This window comes from Podarcis melisellensis (genome assembly GCF_964234715.1).
Source record: "Podarcis melisellensis genome assembly, chromosome: 6".
NCBI classification, from domain to species: Eukaryota; Metazoa; Chordata; class Lepidosauria; order Squamata; family Lacertidae; genus Podarcis; species Podarcis melisellensis.
Window position 1 is genome coordinate 48,272,477 of NC_138538.1, and position 23,301 is coordinate 48,295,777.

Consider the following 23,301-nt stretch of genomic DNA (forward strand, 5'->3'; position numbering starts at 1 on the left):
ATGGATCAGAAATTGGCAAGCTCTAAGTACCCATTCATATATTCTTATATTTCCTATTGATTTCCAATAAGCTCTACAGTTAGATCATAAGCACATTTCCTTGAAAGTAAATTCCACTGAATTCAGCTAGGATTTCCTCCCAGGAAAGTGGGCACCAGTTTCAGTCTTACTTCCTAGTATGTATGTCACAATTGCAGCCTTAAAAGTATGAGAAGTCATCTCCATTTTATTTAATTTTTTGTTACATTGATACACTGCCCATATAACTGAGTTCTCTTAGTGGGTTAGATGCAGAGAGAGATGGTTAAGTGCCACTGATTTCACTGAATCCACTTATTTCAATCCTATATATACTGACAGCAAACTTCTTCCCTGAAGGCCGGTAGCAAAAACAACACCATCCATGCATGAAAGGGAAGTACCAAAACAATCTTCAGCCAAAAAAATCTCTAAGCAGAGGATCCCAAAAACAGTCTAATGGGGACTGAGCATACTCAGTGACTAAGGAATGCCGATGGACTGATGGACTGGAATCTTTTAGGAAAGGGAATGACTGGCAGTGTGGAAATCTAGACAGGTGCACTGCACACTTCACCATTTTGATGCAACGTCCTCTTATTTTTTCATAATTCTACTCAAAGTCTGCATTTACTCCATTCACTCCATTCTGACTTCCTTCTAAGTAGCATGTTTAAGCTGAAAATGTATAGTGCAGGAAACAAAAACAATTGGATCTTTCTGTTACACATCAGTAGCCGCAGTCCAACAAATGTTTAAGTGCACTTAAAACCATTGATGTCAACTCTTCTCTGACTTATATGGTTAATGGTTATAATCTAAGATTATGGGTGCTTAGGTGGCCCTAATAGCTAACTGGCCCATTACTGTTTTTGTACCTCTAGGGCAGATCCAGTCCTTAACTATGCTGCAGTATGACTGAGCTCAGGCACTCAGGGAACCAGGCAGAGGGCCTTCTCAGTAGTGGCACCCGCCCTGTGGAACATCCTCCCACCAGATGTCAAAGAGAAGAATAACTACCAGACTTTTAGAAGACATCTGAAGGCAGCCCTGTTTAGGGAAGCTTTTAATGTTTAACAGACCACTGTATTTTAATACTCTGTTGGAAGCAGCCCAGACTGGCTGGGGAATAAATAATATGTTGTTGTTGTTATACCAAGTATCAGTCAATGATACCTGAAATGTCAGTGAACTTCCTTTCCTGGAGTTAGGTCTGCCCCCACCATTCTGTTCAAAACATCTCTAGGGGAGCCTACAAAACCAATAAGCGGTTACTTCCATTTCTCTTTTCCTTCTGGAAGTTTTGTTCACTGCCTTCAGTATTTTTCATCCTCGTGTTTTAAGTTTTGTTTCCTCATTACCAACAGCAAAACCACCATTAATGGAATCCAGATGGAATCCTGGTTGCGGTTGTTAACTTACAAAAGGCCAGACTTACCCCAATGCCTTCTTGTGACTTTTGCCATGGGGTGATTTTAGCTGATCAACATATCAGTCATGATGAGAATTGGTTTCATCTCTTTTTGCCAGAATAATGAGGCATTGCTTTGAATCCAAACAGGGCAAAGGAGGTGAGGTGTTCATTTCTGGCAATTATAAGAAGGAAAGGACCAGAATGGAGTTGAAATAATGTATATTATGTGTGAAGAAACACATGACAGCTTAGGTGATGATAAGTCATTTGCCATCCAAGGTCCCTTGGGGTTTGCTAGCTGGTTTCCAGTGAGGAGATGGCCCCAGAATATCACATCACTACTCAGCATCAGGAAGGAGGGGGGAATCCCCCTGAAAAGCAAGGAGCTTGAAAGCAGAGCCCTTGGATGGAAACAAAAGCTCCCTAGGATAATGTTCTTTCTACTTACTGGCTGTGACCATGTCCTGCCTGCCATCTGGCAAATAGCAGTCTGCAGATGCTGGTAAGAGATGGTTGCCAACAGCCTTGCATTGTGTTTCTCAGCCAGGCAGGTAGCTGCCCTCAAAGGTCACGTTAGTCAATTTGAAGGTGCTCACTGACTGCTATGTTGGGTCACGAATAGGGGAGAGTAGTGTTGCCATTTTCTCTACTGACCTAGTTCCAGGGGACCTGCCTCCTTCTCCCTATCTCTCAAACACACACCCAGTGAAACTTCCCTCATTCCTTTATTGCCAGTCCACTTCCTTCCTTTCTGCATGAGTAGGACCAAAAAACACTGATGTCCCCAAGCGCAAGCTGCTTGCGCCTCTTAGCACTAGATTGAATTAGTACCTTCAGATTCCGTACAAGCCCAGTAGTTCTGTACTAAGTGAAAGCCGTTTCTGATTTTCAAATTTAGCTTTGTTTTCTCGCCAAGGAAAGGCGAATTGAACTAATTACAGTGGTATCTCTGATTAAGAACTTAATTCGTTCTGGAGATCCATCCTTAACTTGAAACTGTTCTTAACCTGAGGTAGCACTTCAGCTAATGGGGCCTCCCACTGCCGCTGCGCCGCTGCCACACAATTTCTGTTCTCATCCTGAGGTAAAGTTCTTAACCCGAGGTACTAATTCCGGGTTAGCGGAGTCTGTAACTTGAAGTGTTTGTAACCCGAAGCGTTTGTAACCTGAGGTACCACTGTATTACAGTAAATATTGGATTTAACCAAACCTTGAAAAACAGATGGGATTTTCTTCTTCTTCCATGCATACTGAAGTTCATGGGCATTTTTATTTCCTTGCCTAGATTTCTTCTCCCTACACCATTCATCAGTGGAAGGAAAATGGGATATGTTCATTGTCTTCATTGAAATATATGCATATAAAAAAGAAAATGGCCACCAGGGGAAGCATTGCTCTGGAAGAACAGCTTGCCATTTTAATGCTTGGCATGTAGAGGCTGTGAAGGGCCTGACATGCAGTGACGGGCTGCAATGGCAAGTCAGGCTAACAGTGTTCCTCCTTCCCTCACCAGCACCACCCATATTACGCCTGCCAGTGTCATGATATTGGTGATAGAAACTAAAATCTGTCACTTGACCATGGACTGGGGTCAGCAATGCAAACTGATCACAGTGTAAGAATGGTCAGGGTAGGTCAGCCCCCTCTTCTGATGGAGGGATAGACTTTCAATGTTCATTTAGCTAATGGTTTCGTCTTCCATGGAACAATTACCAGGGCTTAATCTGAGCTAAGCCTCAGCTTGGTTTGTAATGCTAAGGTTCAAAATTTTGAACAGCTGGAATGATGAAGAAAAGAAAAAATTCATTGACCACTACATCTTCAGCACCAAAGTCTTGTGGCACCATATAGACTAATGCATGTATTGTGGCAGAAGTGTTCATGAACCACAGTCTGCTTCTTCAGGTGCATGAAATATCCCAAGACATGGGAATATGGCTGGGGGTAAACAGGGGTCACACCCTGGTGCTGCTCTGAACTGCAGGATGATGAGAGGCACTGGACTGAGGCCCAGGAGAGTCACAGAGGGACCGACAGCAGGAAGAGCAAAGGAGAAGCACTTGGGAGGATCACAAAGTCCTTTCACTTCCGGTATTGGTGGTGTAAAGGAGGAGAAATGCAGAGCCCTTTCCCGCTCTCCCACTTCCAACCTTTGATGCTGCAAGTTGAAAAAGTTGATGTGGAGAATGAAGGCTGTTGCTGTCTCTACTAAGCTCATGAACCCACAAGGGATTTTGACAGGTGGGACAACCCAGCTGACAAGCATGAAACATCATAATGACTTCATTTGATTGAAGTTGCCCCATCCACCCATCAAAGTAGGTCCAAAGTATGTGTGTATATCTGTAACTCAGGAGAACAGTTTATGCATCTGTGGCCATATACACATACATACTTTAAGAGTGCCACATGACTCTTTATTGTTTTAGTTGCAGCAGCCTAACACAGTTAATTTCTTCTGGAAATAGTTACTTAGACTGTATGTCTTTTCAGGACAGAAAATGTGGCATGAATGCATGAGATCCGGCTCTTTGTAATTTGGAGATTCTTCCATAGGTTCAGTTTGATAGTTTACATTGTTTACATTCATTGTTCACACATAAGACACATCTGCACATAATGCGGAAACAAACTATGGATTTGCACGACTGCACAAAGGTGTGAGCACCTGGGGAGGAGATCACAACCTCTTTGTTCCTCCTTGGTCCTTCAGTGCATCATGGCAGCTAAGCCATTGTCCGGCTTAATGTCATCCTCTGTGTCCTTGAAGCATGATCAGCCACAGGTGGAGTCACTTGGCCTTCTCCCCCTTCAGGCTGCTGTTCAGCAGGTGAAGCTGACTCCTGGTCCATGGAAACTTTTTTTAAAACCAAAGGAAAACCAGAACACCCAAAAATCAAGTCTGCATAATCAAGGTTAAATTTACAGGCCTCTCTTTCATATCCAAAGATGTAAACTCTTCCAGTCAGAGAAATGCATTCTTAATTTCAATGCAAAACATATGAATTAAAGAGAAATAAAACTGCATATTTGGATGTGCTGATGTGCTTAAAAGGTAAAGGTAAAGGACCCCTGACCATTAGGTAGTCATGGCTGACTCTGGGGATGCGGCGCTCATCTCTCTTTATTGGCCGAGGGAGCCGCCGTACAGCTTCCAGGTCATGTGGCCAGCATGACTAAACCGCTTCTGGCCAACCAGGGCAGCGCACAGAAATGCCATTTACCTTCCCGCCAGAGCGATACCTATTTATCTACTTGCACTTTGACATGCTTTCGAACTGCTAGGTTGGCAGAAGCAGGGATCGAGCAACAGGAGCTTACCCCGTCACAGGGATTTGAACCGCCGACCTTCTGATCGGCAAGTCCTAGGCTCTGTGGTTTAACCCACAGCGCCACCTGTGTCTGCTGATGTGCTTAGGAAGTATTCAATAATACATCCCCAATTATGCATAAATCTATTCTGGTTCTGTCTTTCTTTCCTTCCCATTTAATATGTTAATTATGTCAGCAAAGTGTAATCCCATAACATATCAATCCAATCCTTTGTCAAAGGTAATGTACATGACCTCCAATTTTTTGCACAGAGAATTCTAGCTATCTGTGATCATGTAAACAGCCATGTCTGTTCATGTCTAAAGTTACATTGGTTTTAATGGCTCTGGATCATACCCAATATGTAATACAGCCGCTTCATGTAATGAAACAATGTTGTTATTTTTTTCTATTAATCAGGGAGGTGAATTATTTTACAGTATGGTCAGAATCAGAACCTTCATGCCTAGGCTTTGCTCTTTACATTAGGAGTAGGGAACTGGATCTAGTTGGTGGACCAGATCATTTTCTCCCCCTGGCCTGTGGATCACGTTTGACCCTACCCAGCTGTCAATCACCTAGTGTCACTATGATTTCAGGTGAGCACTGTGCATAGCATTTCTCAAGCCAGCAGATCATCAGGTCTTGCAGAGTGCTGTGCATGGAGCTTTGCAAGATCTGGACAGCTGATTGTCAGGACTTGTGAAACCCCATGCATTGCACTTTGAGAGATCCGACCATCACCTTACATGTTCCCTTGTTCCCATGGTGATATGTAGCTCTTCCCCCACCCCCTCCAGCTCATGTTGCCTTTGTCCTTATTGGCCTTCATCTGAGTAGTGACAGCCAATCCCCCTGAAGGTTCGTTTCAGTTTGTAATTCTCACTGCAAAATATCTGTTATGTTATCCTTCCAGCTTGGTGTCACCAGGGAAACAAAACCTTCTCTCGTCTTCTCCATCCCCTGATTCATTTCAAAATATAGTAATTAATACTGGACCCAGCTGTGACCCCGAAGTGGAGATATCTCTCCCCCTTCTCTTCCCAAACTGATACATTGACATTAATAATTACAGTGATCCTACTGAAGCTGTACCTCCTTTGTGTAAATTTATTGAGATCTGACTATATCCTGTGCTTTTTGTCTGGAGTAGTGGCACCTCTTCTTTTTGCTGCCCATGGCAGCCAATATGTGCTGGCGCCAGGGCTGGCCCACCTATGGGGCAAGATGAGGTGACTGCCTCAGGCAGCAGGATCCATAGGGGCAGCAGATTCAAATGTAGATCTTTAGTCCTCCCTCCCCCCCCCCTTGTTCCTGAGACAGATTTTCACTCACTCCTTTATCCTGGTAGGGAAAGAGGCACCATTTCACCGTTCATCTCAGAAGCCAGCCCTGGCTGGCACCCACGACACGTTTGTTATTATATGAATACTGCAAGCTACCTGGTGCCATCAGAGAAAGGTTCTTGTTCTGGAGATAGGATGAAGATTAAGATTTCCAAATGATGTTATATGCTAAAAGAACCATTGTATCTGATTGTATCTTTACAGATAGTAAGGCAAAATATGGGTGACAGCCAGAACTGTGGCAAGCGGGGAGCAAGTTGCAAGTGGGCAACAGGCAGAGAACTTAGTTCAGTGTTTCCCAAAGTGAGGGGTATCACTCCGGCGGGGGGGGGGGATACTGCCTATGGAGGTGGCAGAGGTGTAAATGACCATCAGACTTGAAAACATGGTACCCCTGGATCCAGTTTATCAATTTTGTTGAATTAATTAAGCTAGATAGTTTTGATTGGATTTGGAATAAATGTGCAATTAAATGTTGCTGTTTTGAACTTTAATCTTCCTTAGTGGGTCATGCAAAGTGCTGTTCTGAATAATGCATTTTATAAGGTAGGGGGATGAGTTTATGAAACCAAAGGGGCATTTTCCCACCACCACCAACTGGGGAAAACTGACGTAGCCTAACTTCCCAGCTGCAGGATCACAACTTGCACAAGCACAACTGGGCCACAGGATTGTGTGTTACTCTGTTTTGTTAGGCCATTCTCCCACAGGTTAGGATGCTGGATTTAGAGTGATGGATGCATTCTGAATGCTTCAGGAGCAGGCAGATTATGCTCAAAATTATTTTAGCATTGTGTTTAAAGCTTCCCACATGCCTGCTGAATTAGATGGGTGTGTTGTGACCCCTAGTGGCATATTTGTGGATGTGGAGAGGAATATCTGGTCTCACACTTTTTTACTACATGCAGTTTTAAGACAGCCGTTTCGTTCATTTTAAAACCAGCCCTGCATACATTGTCCCATGTAAATCTCTGCCACTGCATACATTTCAATTAAACGAAGCCAGCAAGGTGGACAAGGAAACAATGAATTAGCACAAGCAGATGGAGGTGGACCACCCAGTGTGTCCCAGGCCAGGAGACCATCGGAAGGGCCCAAGGGGGCAGGGTGTGAGATTTGGAGACGTGAGCCTTGTTACTTTTAAAAGACAAATTCATGGAGGAGACAGCTATTAATGGCTACTAGCCATGATGGCTATACTGTTGCCTCCACAGTTGGAGACAGCAATATTTCTGAATACCAGTTGCTGGAAACCACAGGAGAAAGGGTGCTCTTGTGATCAAATCCTGCTTGTGGGTTTCCTACAGGCATCTGGTCACCCACTGGGAGAACAGGATACTGAACTAGGGTTACCAGACATCCCTGGTTTCCAGGGACAGTCCCCAGATTTGCAAATCTGTCCCCAAACAAATTCTGTCCCCGGAATGTCCCCAGATTTGCAAATCTGTCCCCAGGAAATGTGGCAGCAGCAGCCTCAGCAGCCCGGAGCCAGCCTGGTAGTGCAGTTGGCTCTGACTGGCTTCAGGAGCTGCTCACTACCGTGACGCCCGCCATTTTCCCTCTCTGGAAGTACCCATATGATGTGTCTTGTGTGCAACACATCGTATGGGGACTTTTGGACTATCAACTGCACTACCAGGCTGGCTCTGGGCTGCTGACTGCCGCTGCTGCCGCCACTGCCGAAGGGGAACTGGGGATGTCCGGTGGTACAGATCTCCTTCCCCCTTCCCCCTTTGTTTTGACTGATAGGGGGAGGCTCGGGAGTCGCAGGTGGGGGGCGCACCATTGCCCAGGAGGGGCGCAAGGTGCACGGTTTCTCTGCCGGGCAAGGTGCAAAGGCCTTCTTTCGCACCCTGTGAAACATAAATGTGCAGAGTTCTTTTTTAAGAAACTGGGCAACGGCACACTGTCATAACAAAGGGGGAAGGGGGCAGGAGATTAGGGAAGGCTCGGGAGTCATGGGTGGGCAGCGCCATTGCCCAGTTTTAAAAAAACTGCAATTATGTTTCACAGGGTGTAAAAGAAAAGCTTTGCACCTTTATACAATATGCATGTGCGCTTGGGCCCAGGGTCTTTTGCCTCACCATGCCCACTACTGACTCCCTGTTGCTACTCAGCTTCAAAAAAAAAAGTGTCCCTAAATTCATTGGAAAAAAATCTGGTAACCATATACTGGACTAGATGGGACATTGGCCAGATCCAGAAGGTTCTTATTATGTACTTAAAATGTGCATAATATGCATATATTAGTGAAAATAACATGGAAAGATGTTGAGAAAATTCTTTGTCAAAAATGTGTATAGTAGGCAAAACTGCATGCAAAAAATGTGTGTATTAGGAAAAAATCACACTGAAATGCTGGTCAATCTTCATGAAAATCTTATTTAGAAAAGTTCACAAACTGATTGGGAAATGTGGAGAACTGAATTTGAGACTGAAAAAAATGAGAAACTGGGAGAAATTGAAAACGGAGAGAGTCCATTAGATCTCTAGGTTGTGACTGGCCTCACTTCAAGCACATCATTGTCATTCTCAGATGGGAATGACTGCATAGGAATCCAACCTAATTTCTCTCATCAGTTATGTCACCATCATGAATAAACAGCATACTCTTGGGTTGCTGTCATTTCAGGCAATCCCCAAGAGGTGACATTTAAAAGAATTGTGTTAAATTAATGTATCTTCCCCAACTTCAGTGCTCAAAATAAAACCAAATCTCCTCTGAATTCTCCTACTCTGGTGAATCATTGTTATGACCCATCACATCCTGATCTGTCTGATGTTCTGGTTTGTTACAAAGCTGCATGACTAATGGTGACAATTGAGAACAATGGGACCTCAGCCCAGGATGCAAGGCGGCATTTTTGTTTCATTTCATCTGTTTGGTTTCATTCTCCCACCCTGAACTATAACTGGGAGGGCCACAAATCTATAATAAATAGGTGTTAGTTGATATTGTTTATTATTATTATTATTAGCCTGATCTGCCTTTGGTTTCAGTTGGTATGAACAAGGGCTGCTTCAGAGTTGGCTTTACAGAAGTGGAATGACACCCCATTTCTTCATCTTGGTATAATCCAAAGGCTCACATATGCAGGACGAGATCAAGGCAGCATTAAAGCATTGGCCTAGATGAGGTAGTGATCATAAGAGCATAAGAAGAACCTGATGGATCTGGCCAACAGCCCATCTAGTCCAGCATCCTGTTCTCACAGTGGCCAACCAGATGCCTCTGGGAAACCAGCAAGTACACATTTTGTACTCAGTCTTCCCATAAAACAATTTTCTTTAGACTTAGGTCGGCAGATGTTGTTAGACTACATCCTATCATCTCCAGTTAGCTTAGTCAGTGGTCATGGATGATAAGGGTTGTAGTCCACCACCATCTGGGCAGCCAAAAGTTTTACACTGCTGTAAAATATGCCTTCTTCCATGCATTTATAGACTTTCCGGTGCATTTCCCCCAAAATACACATTTTGTACACCTTTTAAAATGTAAAAATAAGTAATTTTCTGTGTACACTTTGAAGGACCTAATCTGCATTGAAAAATCCAGAAGAATGTGTAACTCAATAGATAGTTGCATTCTGATCCGCAAGCAAGTTTGAGAACACTGAATTGGAATGGTTCACTGTGAAAAGTGATTTTAAAATATGGATGTTGATTTTGGAGAGGCGAATGCACAGATGTACTGAGCATTTGTGTCTGCTGCATTTCTTTCCAGATTTTGCAAAGGAAGGATGTAGTCATAGTTTGACAGAGAAAAATATGTGTCACTGGATTCCAGCACTTCTGAGACATGAAGTAGTAATCATTTGACATAAGTAACAGATGCATGTGGATCTTGCAAATAAGAAAGTGATTTTGTCTATGTATAACACCAGAATATTGAGATAATTCCATCAACAGATTAATGTTTGTTCATTGTTCCTGTTGTGCTGCTATTGATTTTAACCAGCCAGCGAAAGAAACTGCAGTAAAAAAGACTTATTGTTTCATATTATCTCTTAAATGGAGTAGAGGACAGGTATGTACACAAACACCCCACAGCCTCAACTTTTCCTTTCATTGTAGTCACTCACAATTTAGCTGTCTGAACAGGGGCAAGAACGGCAGATGCCTCAAAAGGGTGACTCTGCCCAAATGATATTTATGGTGAGAATCCTAGATGAACTTTGGTCAAACCAAAGTCTCAGTGAAGGTTCTTGAGAACTGTCATTTTAGCAGCACTCTCTCGTCTTGCTCTTCCTCTCTTCTCTCACCAAAAGAATAGCACAGGCAAAACAAAAGCGAATCATGAATGAAGTTGACATTCACATCATTGCAACTAGGACAACAAGAAGTTGCAATGGAGGGTGCTCCTGTCCAGGATATTGCATTCCATTCCCCCGCCCCATTCCTACACCTCACTGGGCTGCATTGAGCTCTGCCATCTCTTTAGGGGTTCCCCCTTTCTCCACAAATGTTTGTTATACTTCTGTTAACCTTGGAGGTTCTCCAAAGCCCGCTAAATCCTCCCTTGTTTGTGTGGATGCTGCTGCCGATTAAGATTGTCATGGGTTCAGTGGAACCTTGGTTCTCAAACTTAGTCTGTTTGACTCCTGAAACATTCAAAAACCAAGGCGCAGCTTCTGATTGGCACAGGCACCCCAAAAACAATAGCTGACAGCTGCATTGGATATTCAGCTTCCAAAAAAACTTTTGAAAACCAGAACACTTACTTTCAGCGTTCGGGGGCCGATTTGTTTGTCAACTAAGCCATTCGAGAACCAAGGTTCCACTGTATAGTGTTACAGATGTTGCTCACCACCCCCAATCACTGCCAAACAGTAAGCAAGATTCCAGGAGGTTCCAGGCACTTAACCAGGGTTATATTTCCATTGGGAATCCAGGCATGTAAGAGACTGTAGTGTTTTAAGATACATGGTTGATTTTACACCTATATACACCTGGGTCTAATCAGATAAAGTGAGTTCACAGCATTGCATCTCGAGAGGTGATTGTTCCTCACAACAGTGCAGCACTGAAATCCAATGCATCCTGCCTGTTAAGTTGTGGGTGAAAATGTCAGACGACACAGTGATTCTTCAAACAGCTCTTGTTTATTCACAGGCCAGAACAGAACAGAACTGAAGGGTTCAGCCAGCCTGCTTATATAGAGCTTCACTACAACACAACAGTAACAACTTTCTGTAACTATCCAATCACTGAACATCACTTTCAATTCCTTATTTGCATATGTGGACCTGAGTGAATACTATCTACAGTATCCCCCTGCTGGCCCAGGGTGAGAACTTCAGTACATAACACTGCCCACTATTCTCCTGCCTCTGTCCCAGCCTACCAATATGGTTCTGCTCCACATGGCCTCTGCCTAGCTACTACCTGCTTCATGTTCCCAGAACACCTTGCCAAAGGGCAACAACCCCCCACCCCTTTGGTCTGCTTGCCCCCCTCCTCCTGGCTATTCCACACCTAGTTTTTAAAGGTGACCATTTTTCCTGTAACCTACATCATCGCTCCGTGTTACCTTGGCAACCTCCATTGGCCCAGACCCAAGGATTTCCCTGTGATGGGCCATCAACATCTTTTGTCAGGCTTAAAGGCTTCCATCCCAAGTGAGGCCTTGACCTGAAAAAGGAGCTTAGTCTGTATTTTTCCACTGGCCTTCATCTTCCCTTCTATACTCTTCAAATTTGTAAAATTCAACCATTTTTACTAATTTCTAACATTCACTAACTCTAGCAGTTATGTGTGCCCTTGCACCCCAAAACTATGTTACCCCAAATCTGTATTAATATTTACAACTAGGACCCTGCAATGAAATGTTGAAGTATAGAGTGCTTCTTTTTAATTTCCCAGATGCTCTGTTCCAGTTCACCACTGCCCCACTGGTTTTCTCCCCTACTTCACCCCCAGTATTCTGTGCCTACTGAGCAAGCTCAGTCCTCCTCACATTGAAAACACTGCTGCCTGATCCCAGCTACATTAAAATCTCAGATTTTCCCCATTGATTTCTATGGGCTTCCCTCACTTTCATCCTTGGAGTTATCTAAAAATACTTGTGAACTGCCCTGAGACCTTCAAATGAAGGGTAGTATCCGAATAAATAAATAAGAATGGTGTCTCCCTTTAAATCATGAAATGTCCTATCAAGGCAATTAGAGGTTTGGTTGGTTGGTTTTGTTTGGTTTTTTTTGCTAAACTAGTGATGCATGGAAGTGAGAGCTGGACCACAAAGCAGGCTGATCACCGGAGAATTGGTGCTTCTGAATTATGGTGCTGGAGGAGACTCTTGAGAGACCCATGGACTGCAAAAAGATCAAACTTCTCCACTCTGAAGGAAATCAACCCTGAGTGCTCACTGGAAGGACAGATCCTGAAGCTGAGGCTCCAATACTTTGGCCACCTCATGGGAAGAGAAGACTCTCTGGGAAAAACTCTGATGTTGGGTAAGATTGAGGGCACAAGGAGAAGGAGACGACAGAGGACGAGATGGTTGGACAGTGTTATAGAAGCGACCAACATGAATTTGACGAATCTCCGGGAGGCAGTGGAAGACAGGTGTGCCTGGCGTGCTCTGATCCATGGGGTCACAAAGAGTTGGACATGACTAATCGACTAAACAACAACAACCCTACTTTTCTAGCATCTCCATTCCATTCCCCCTCCTACCAGGTTGTCAGGTATTTTCTGCTCAGCATTCAGTCAACATTCCATGACCCCTGAGCATGCTCAGTTCTTATTAGGATGTTTTGGGGGATTCCCCCCATTTAGGCCCACTCCTTAAAGATTTTTTGTACTTCTGCAAACCCCCCAGCTATCTTCAGTGTGCTGATACCTCCCACTTCTGTGGAGGAGATGCAGTTTTGGTCATACAAACAACAGCACACAAAGTACTGAGCAGGAATTAAAATACAATATGCGTAATTAACAGGAATCCATTATTTCCAGAATCCCCAAATAGGGCTGTGGAAGATGCTAAATGAGAGGGGGGTGTCTGTGCATGACTGGCTTACACTCTATTGTGGTAGAAGTCTCCTTCCTCTCCATTCACTTACAGATTCTGTATCCGTGCCTTAGCACAGAACTATTAAAATATTTACAGCCGGGCTGGATAAAAAAGACCGAGGCTTGAATTATTCATGCTGTTCCTTTTATCTTGGCAATGGCAACTTTATTTAGTGTGGAGGATTCCTACACTAGAATCCTGGGTAATCTCCCTCAACCAGAATCACTAGATAAACTCTCCGGTGTGATTAGCACCAATTAGAAAAGGAGGTGGGGGATCAAATTGTAACTTCTCGCTGGAGACAAGAAGGTTGTCGCTTTGATGAGCTGCAAGAAGGATATATAGTCATACGTCTGATGCCTTGCAGCACAAGGAGAACAGTTGTGGGAAGAAGGGATCTCCCAAGCTTACTTCCAAGAAGCAACTGGGCACATTGCCTAACATCAGGCTGGGCTTCTGGAGGATGTGAAACAGGCATTGCATCTCAGTCATGCTAATGATAAGGAAGCCAAAGGGTCCTAAGTTGTGGTTTAAAGAGCCCAAACCAAAGCATACCCTAGAGGAAAAGAGCCATAAAGGAAACACGGACTTGACCTAGAATGAGAGACAGGAAAGTTGAACTTTAGCTTCACATCACACTTATTGCTATTCATGGGTATGAAAGTGGTATCGTAACATTTTGTGGTGCAGATGTGACCAAGGCCTCTTCTTCTTTGGACTGCAGCTTCTTCCTTGGTGTCCAGTTACCGTATTTTTAGTAATTTCATCATTCTCATTAACAAAACATATGTGGCTCCAATTTCTTCTACACACCTAAGTTGCACTCCGAACCAGCTTTGTCCAATAGCTTTGGCTCCACATGCCCCAAAATGTCGGCCTGTGTATAAGCTTCAAGGCCCCATTATAAAGAGACTGAGGTCCAGAAGTCTGTTCATACATTGTTGCCCACTCTAAATTAGGCGGGAAAAAGTTGCATTGGTCCAACTTGGCACTGGAAAGCCCCATGATCATATATTTTTCGTACATGGAAGAAGCCAGGAGAAGAAAATCTGTGAGGTAGTGCTGGAAATCCGGATGGTTCCAAAGAATTTGACTCATAATTGGCAGGAGGTCTGTTCTAGCAATGGGGAGCATCAATATAAAGCTGGCTTTCACACCACGCCAACAACGAGGAGGAAACATCCCAGACAAGATTCTCGGAAGTCAATGAAAAATTGACAACACTGACACCCAGCATCAGGTGTTAATGTCTTTGAAGTTTTCATCCCTTCCTTATAAATGATGTTGGTCTCAAGAGCAGGCTCAGAGAGGCCATGCCAAAAGGAACTGAGTGCAAAACTGTTCCTTGTGTAAAAGTCCTGATATTCTTTGCAGACTCTTCAACAGGATGTGGTTGAGATGGTGATGGTTAATGACTGGACTGGTGTCTCCAAGGGTTTGAGGAATGGAATAAACTTTGCAAAACTACTGCAAAATCTGCACAACTGCTCAAAATGTGAGCTCAAGGCAAGTGGGGGGGGGGTTTCTCTTCCATCTCCTTGCCCTTCTCACCATTTGTATGTTCAAAGACAATGAAGGCAAGGAGGAGAAAGAACAACAGGGCAGCCCTATATAAGGATGTGGGCCTCAGCAAGTGCCCTATGCTAGTCCTGTAGGAAGGAGGTGAAATGCCATCACTGCCTATGTTCCCTTGCTCCCTCTTGAATATGGTGGTCTTTGGATGTGTTGTATATGTTTAGTAGGGGAAAGGTATACTAAGGATCCTGCTTTGGTAAAGAAAGAAAACTAGAAGGCCTCATGAGATCTCACCCCCTGAAACCCAATAATTCTATCATTTGTTCAAGATTATTCATATATTGTATACCATGGGATCAGTTCAGATTGTTGTTAGACAACTCCCATCATCCCTGCCCAGTGGTTCTGCTGGCTGGAGGTTGAAGGGAGTTGGAGTTCAAGAGCAGCTGGCGGGCTACACATACCCCATCCCTGCCTTAGTGCTATGATTTCCCCTCCCATTTAAATTGAATAATTTCAGGGAAGGTTCTTTACTGTCCCAGCTGCCAAAATGATGCACTCTTTTAATTTTCTGTTCGTATATATGTTTGCATTCATGAAATGGGTAACATTTGAAATAATAATAAAATATAAATTCAAGGGCAAACAGTCTTTTATCAGTGAATTACTCTTTATGTGTCCAGTTTTACAGTATATTTAAGGAGTCAGCATCATAAAATCACCTACAAACATTAGGGCTGCCTAGTCCGGAAGTTCACGGAGATTATCAGGATTTCAAAGGTGGAATTAGAGCTTCTTTGGGGTTTGTTTTTAAAAAGCTCAACAATTTTGGGTTCCTCCTACAAAAAGCTCAACAAGTTTACTTTTTGAAATATGGCAGCCCTAACTAACACAGGGGAAAGAAGGATGAATTAAGCCCATTATCTTGAGCAGCTCCTCAAAGCACTTAAGGCTGTTCTGGAATTCTGTTTCATTTTATTGTTACATTAGGCATTCTTCTTCTAGATTAGAAGTAGTCTCTTATATCAAGACAGCCTCAAAACGAAAGAAAAAATAAACAGGAAGGAAGAAAACTTACGATCAATTATCTGAAGGCAGCCTTTCTAAAACTGGATGCTTATCACTGCACTATATTCCCACTCATAGATGGATATTGATATGGGATACCCGGGGAAAGGAATTAAGGCCCATCCATTTTCAACCAGGAAGAGGTACGGCCAATTCACTGACACTCTCACAAAGAGGTACATCAGCTAATCCACTTCCCAGGGTCCCCTCACATCATTAATGATGAGTCTGTTGTAGATTATATATATACATATACACATATACATATACATGTGCACCCACATGCTATATAGCTTTTACGCTCAATGCAGGAGCTACTTTGGCTTAGGCTAATGTCACAAAAGGCCAAATACCAACTTGGGTGAGTTTGACCCCAAACCCAGCTCAACTATTACAGTCTGGGCCAGGATTTTATCCCATTTTTGAAATCTGTCTCTTCAGAGTTGTGTTCAGCTGTTGCAGTAATGTTTTCCAAGTCTTTACCTGGCTCCTCCCAACATCTCTTCACTTGAGGGGCTTAGTGTTACCGCAGAAATTAAGGTTGAATTTGAAGAGAGGAAGGAGTCTAGGAGCCCCTTTTTCTTACCTAGAGATCTGTGAGGCATATCCCAACTAGGGCTCAGGTAGGGTGAAAAAATCTCCAGAAAGGAGGGAGCTCTGTGTTAAGGTATCATCTTCCACAGATGACATCTCTACTCCCAGCCCTTATCCTTAACTGTGAGAAAGTCTAAATGCTTAGTGTGATTGCACTGGCACATAGTCATCCCCATATATCTTTGTTTTAGTTTTCTCCCCATCCTATCATATAATCCTCACTGCTTCCCTTCTCCAGTCTCAATATAGTCTGTGTGTCTGCTGCCAAGAAAACTTGTCTCTCCTCCCCATCCCATGCCTGCATTTAAACTGTAAGGTCTCTGGGGCAGAAATGTTCATCTTTTGCTTCTGTTGCTCTTTTGCTCTCAAAAGCACTGTGTTCGCTGATAAAGGTACTGTAAAGGTAAAGGTACCCCTGCCCATACGGGCCAGTCATGTCCGACTCTAGGGTTGTGCGCCCATCTCACTTAAGAGGCCGGGGGCCAGCGCTGTCCAGAGACACCTCCGGGTCACGTGGCCAGCGTGACGAAGCTGCTCTGGCGAGCCAGCACCAGTGCAGCACACGGAAACGCCGTTTACCTTCCCGCTATAAAGCGGTACCTATTTATCTACTTGCACTTAGGGGAGCTTTTGAACTGCTAGGTGGGCAGGAGCTGGGACCGAACGACGGGAGCTCACCCCACCGCGGGGATTCAAACCGCCGACCATGCGATCGGCAAGCCCTAGGCGCTGAGGTTTTACCCACAGCGCCACCCGCGTCCCTGCCGTGTTGGCTGATAGCATGATATAAAACCTTGTTGCTTCTTCCTCCAGCTGCCCTGCTTCCCAGCCCAAAATGTATCCCGTGTGTGTGTGCATGTGTATGTGTGCCCGCACACTACCACAAAATTTTCCAGTGAAACCCCTCTGGTCTGAGAAAAGCAGGGGAGAAGCTGCAGCTGTGCCTTTTCCTTTCAACAACAGTTCTCATGGCAGCATCTTGACTCAGGGCTGAGTCCCAGCTGTCAGCGATTACTCCTTCCTTGGAGGAAGCTGCTGCCTTGTCCCTCCATTATTACATTCTCTTCTCATCTCTTTCTGCAGGCTCACACGGCAAGTCGTGACACACTCACGGTCAAGGGAGGGCAGCCAGCCTTTGTCCTCCTTCCCCCATGTGATAGGAGGCTCTCGGCTGCTATTTGCACTCTCTGTGCCCTAAACAAAGGCTTCCCGTCTTTGATGCTGCCTTTCGGATAGGATGCGTTGACGCTGGTCATGAATCTACAGTCAGTTATATTTTCAGAAATAGGACAGCTCTTATTTAAGTAGCCCTCCGGAGAAACTTCCAGCTCAAAAAACAAAATGCAGTATGCTTGTGAACACACCCTCTCCTGTATTTTGGTAGATGAAGATGGCACCATGGTTTTAGACTGTGAGGTGCTCCCCCTTCCCAAGCAAGCAGAGACATCCTTGAAGAAGCAATTTCCTATAGAGGAGATGTAGGGAGAGGACTGTAGTTCAGTGGTAGAGCATTTGCCTTGCATGCAGAAGGTCGCAGGTTCAATCCCTGGCATTTCCAGGTAGGGTTTGGAAAGACTTCCTGTATGAAAGCCTGAAGAGACACCGCCAGTCAATGTGGGCAAGACTGAGCTAGACGGATCAATGGTCTCATTCTGTATTAGGCAGCTTCCTATGTTTCCATAACTTTCTAGTCAAGAATTTATTTACAAATCTGCTGATTGTGTAGGCAGCTGCATTATGGAGAAATTAGAGGGGGCGAGGGGTGGCAATGCCAGCTCCAAAGCAAGATCACTCCAGGATGCTGAAACACCAACCCAACTACTCAGGTCAGGACAAGGACGAAAGGACAAAATGGCACCCTCACTGCCATTCCATGTACAAAAGCCACCCAACTTAGCTGTTGAATTTTACTTCAGAAGAGGACTGTGTTGTCCACCACATACCTGAAGGCTGCAGAATAGCTCAGAGAGCTTAGGACAGGTTTGTGAGAAGTGAGGTTACAGGGAACCAGGCAGAGGGCCGAATCGGTTGTGGCGCCCGCCCTGTGGAACGCCCTCCCACCAGATGTCAAGGAAATAAACAACTACCTGACTTCTAGGAGACATCTGAGGGCAGCACTGTTTAGGGAAGTGTTTAATGTTTAATGTTTTATTTATTTATATTACAGTGGTACCTTGGGTTAAGAACTTAATTCGTTCTGGAGGTCGGTTCTTAACCTGAAACTGTTCTTAACCTGAGGTACCATTTTAGCTTTAGCACTGCCACCACACAATTTCTGTTCTCATCCTGAAGCAAAGTTCTTAACCTGAGGTACTATTTCCAGGTTAGCGGAGTCTGTAACCTGAAGTGTCTGTAACCTGAGGTACCACTGTGTTATTGTTATTGTTATTGTTATTGTTATTGCTATTGCTATTGCTATTGCTATTGCTATTGCTATTGTTATTGTTATTGTTATTATTCTGTTGGGAGCCACCCAGAGTGGCTGGGGAAACCAAGCCAGATCAGCGGGGTATAAATATATTATTATTATTATTATTATTATTATTATTATTATTATTATTATTATTATACTTCTTATTTAAAAGAAAGCCCACACCACTGAGCAAATGCTACATGTCATGCAACATCTACTCTGAGTCTTCCTTTCCTATATAATGAGTGCTTCAAGTTGCCACTGGCAATCTCAATCATATATCAACCTCTGTTCTTATAGTTTATCTCAGGATTGATTACAGGCAATTTCTTCCTTTCATTCCAATGCGCGACCTCTTGATTGGTTGCTTTATTGCTCAGGACTGTGCGCTGGCATAGAGACATTTCTTGCTGAAGCCTATATTTGTTGCAACTGTTTTGGTTTTTGTTTGTTTGTGTAACATTATTTTTGGCCCTAAACTGAACAGAAGTAGCGGGAGTGTGGGGGAGAGAATGACAGCAATAGCTTTTGGATGATGATGCACTTCAAAAATTATTTGTGCTCTCTTGGATCAATGAGAAAAGGGCTCTGGAGGGCAATAATATCTCCTATGGTGCATCAGAACCTTTCCTCCTTTGTGTATCCACGCATTATGTTTACAAAAGAGAAGTTTGCCATAAACCAAATGATTTGCTCTGTCATCGGTGATTCCAGTGGAGATGTGATGGCAGAATGACTGGAGCGCAGGAGAGTGCTTAGCTTGAAAACCCAGTGAAATGCACTCAGTTCTGCAGACTGCTCTTCAATTGCTTCCGTGCATTTTGGAAATATTTGGCCCATATGCTTTTTGGAGCTGTCAATACTGGTGAAAGATTGGAATCAAAAAGTACCTGAAGTATGTTAGTCCATTTGTTGCCAGACCAGTTTAACAAAGAATCCCTATATGACAACATCTGGAAACCCTGGTGTTGCTGGAGAATGAATGCTTAAGTTAGATTTGCATAGTCTTGTCTTCTAAAATGTGACTGTCTCTGAGCTGCACTCCAAACTAAAGAGACACCGCAGCTTTTCTGCTATTGAAGGGTGGCAGATATTGTTGGACTAAGGCTCCATCCATTCCTGGCCATGCTGGCTGGGGCTGATGGAAGTTGGAGTCCAGCTATATCTGGAGGGCCACCTCTGACCTATTGAGGCTGTTGAACATCACCCAGAGCCCTACGTTAACTGAAAAAGTACATGGAGTGATCTGGTCTAGTCCAATCCAAATGAGATCTTATGTCTGAAGGAAACCCTTGTTCCTTACCGCCAATAATAATAATAATAATTTATTTATACCCCGCCCATCTGGCTGGGTTTCCCCAGCCACTCTGGGCGGCTTGCATTAAAACACTAAAACACTAAATGGTCGTTGCATATTTGCTGTGCAGGTTGTATGAGGCAAAGAAGGTTCTGATTCAGGTGGGCAGAAGAGAAAGATCTTGCCCCATCCCTCCACTGCCCCTGCCAGAGTGGCACAGCCCTCATATGGCAGCACAGTTGTGCAATATGCAGTAATGTTAATAATAGCAATAACATTTGTATCCCATGTAGCACTAACAGTCCCATCAGTGCAAGGATTTCCAGGCATGCAACAGGACTCCCCCGTCTCATCCCCCTGCATGCACCCCCATGTGCTCCCCAAATGTGCTCCAAAGGATTGGGGGAAACCCCATGACAGATTTAGGGGCACACAGGGGGAGGAGGGGGAGTCCCATTACACAAGCAAATATACTTGCATGGATGGAATGGTTACTTAGTGCTACGGAGTTTCCATGCTCTCTGGCACTCATCACAGTATCCCGTTGCGCCAGAAGTGGTTTAGTCATGCTGGCCACATGACCCAGAAATCTGTCTGTGGACAAACACCAGCTCCCTCGGCTTGAAGCGAGATGAGCGTCACACCCCATAGTCAAGATTGACTGGACTTAACCAACCTTTACCTTTTTCATATTGAATATAATCCTATGCGTCCATATTACGCCTTATGAGTGTTCAAAGTGCTTGGCATTGTCCTCATAATAATTCTTACAACAAACCTGCAAGGCAGGCCTGTGTTATTACAGAGAGGAATAGATGGACTAAGACACAGAGAGGTGGGATTTTAGGAACTAAACTATTGAAACTGCACACTTACTAGGGAGTAAGGTCACTTCCAGGTCACCTGTTTATTGAGCATTCATCCTGATTTGTTTGCAGAAATGTTAGACACCAATGCATCAAGCAAGTGTTGTCCCACACTTTCCAGTCCATTTTCCTATCACTTTCCTTACTGCAAAAATTCTGATCTGTAGTGAAACCAGGTTTGTTGCACAATAGCTCCCAATCGACTTTAATTCAGCAACCTGAATTTGCCGGTATAGCACCCAAAATTTGTGTCAATCTGGAAGTGCCCTAAGTTCCATTGAAGGAAGTGGAACTTGCATCTAAGTAAAACTGCATAGGATTTTGCCGCACATGGGTCTCTGCATTTAATGTGCACTATATATATATACATACATATAGATAGATAGATAGATAGATAGATAGATAGATAGATAGATAGATAGATAGATATAGATAGATAGAGATAGATGATAGATAGATAGATAGATAGATAGATAGATAGATAGATAGTAGCCACTGGGAGGCTGACCTGGATGAAAATTGCTCCCCTGGAGCTGCTCAGCAAAGTTCCCACTGACAACTGTTTTAGAATATGAGATCTTTTATTCTGCACAGTTATAATTCAATTTTTTTAAAAAAACAACTGAATAGCAGAAAGGGAAACAGACTGAGCCAGATGGTGGCTCAGGTAGTGGCTGAGCCAGGGTTTGATTTGCTGGTCTCAATGTCATTTCAGTTGCCATTCCAGGAGGAAGCTAATATTGCTCTGCAGTTGGTTAATGCACTTGGAATCTTTTAAAAAATATTATGATGTCCACCCAAAGTGGTTAAAAATGGTTATGTGAAGCAGCCACATTCAAGCTGCAGAAAAAGAGGTGAATAACAAGAATATTTGAATTGTAAATGTCAGCCAGTGTCCTATTGCATCAGTCCAGAACCCACTTCTTAAACATTCAGATGGCATGAACTAGCTATCGTGATTATATTATTACACAGAAAATAATGGCTTCTTCTGGCTGAAAGGAAGCCTTTGCCACTATGCATGTGGGGAAAAATCGAGCTGACTGTTCTGTGTATTTATTCCTCTTCTTCTGAACTTGTTGTTATTCCTGTATTTGATACTCCACAGCAGAGTCTGAAAGCTGCATTGCAGACAATCAGATCCGCCTTGCCTGTTTTAGCAGGTATCAAGCTCAGAGCCACACTATTGCTTGGATTACGTCTATATCTGCTTGCTGCAGCTCGGATTCCCTTAGGACTTAATTATTTCTCCACAATGTGTTTTTTTTAGAGGCAGGACAACTTTACCCCATCGGTTTCATGGCATCACCCATACCACATAAGCCACACTGCATTATCCACACAGCAAAAAAGAAAATTGCCATTAGGACACAGTATTGCACATAAACAGGATGCTGGCAGGATGCCTTAGTTAAAAGATTATTGAATATCTTTGTGCATCCAGGGAGACTTTGATAAGTCCTTTATCACAAGGACTTGCATCCTCAAATCTTTTTTTAACAATGTTATAATCATGCGAATGGGAAAGTCCTAATGAATTAGCAGCTTGTTGCATGGACAAAAAATGATCGGTTCTCCCACAAAGCAGATTTCCACTTTATGTGCAGAGACATCTTGTGTCCTCATGTGTACCCCATTGTGGATGTGCACTGTGTGCCACTGTCTACGGGGTTTCCCAGTGTCTTTAGAGCAGCCTCCCCAAACCTAGTGCGCTCCAGATGTTGCTACACTACAACTCCCATCATTCACTGCCATTGAACATACTTGCTAGAGCTTATGGGGAATGGAGTCCAACAATAACTAGAGGGCAACTAGTTCCGGGAAGGCTATTATTATTATTATTATTATTATTATTATTATTATTATTAACCTGCCCTCCACCAGCAGGTCCCAGGTGTGTCAGATCTGGAACTTTGGAGTGGCCCTGAACTGAACTGCAATGATCCATATAGAGCGATTTAGAGCCCTGATGACCAGATAGAGAGATTTAGCTCTCAGGCCTGAGGTTCCCCAACCCTGGTGTATATACATGTCTCAACTGAGGACAGCACATCATGTGCGTCTGATGTAAGTGGGACACTAATCCACAAAAGCTTGTGCCATTAAAAAATGCATGAGTCTTCTAAGGTGCTACAAGGCTCCTTGGTGTCTTTGCTGCAGCAGGCAAACACAGCTGTTTCTCTGGATGCTGCACTTTTAGGAACTGCAGGAAGAGGAAACTTCCACCAAATGTGGCTTTTTTACATTTCAGCAATGCACATTACATTCCAGTGCTGAGAAAAGCCAGGTATGCTGGATGTCTCCCATCTGTGCCACTCTTAAAGGTACAGGATTCGGTCACCTCCAGGGCACTTCTACATCCAAGCTTCCAGATCTCCTTGTTTTAAGGACGAGTCTTAAGGCTTAAGCACTGACACCTCTCTTATTAAAAACTGATAACTTGCCC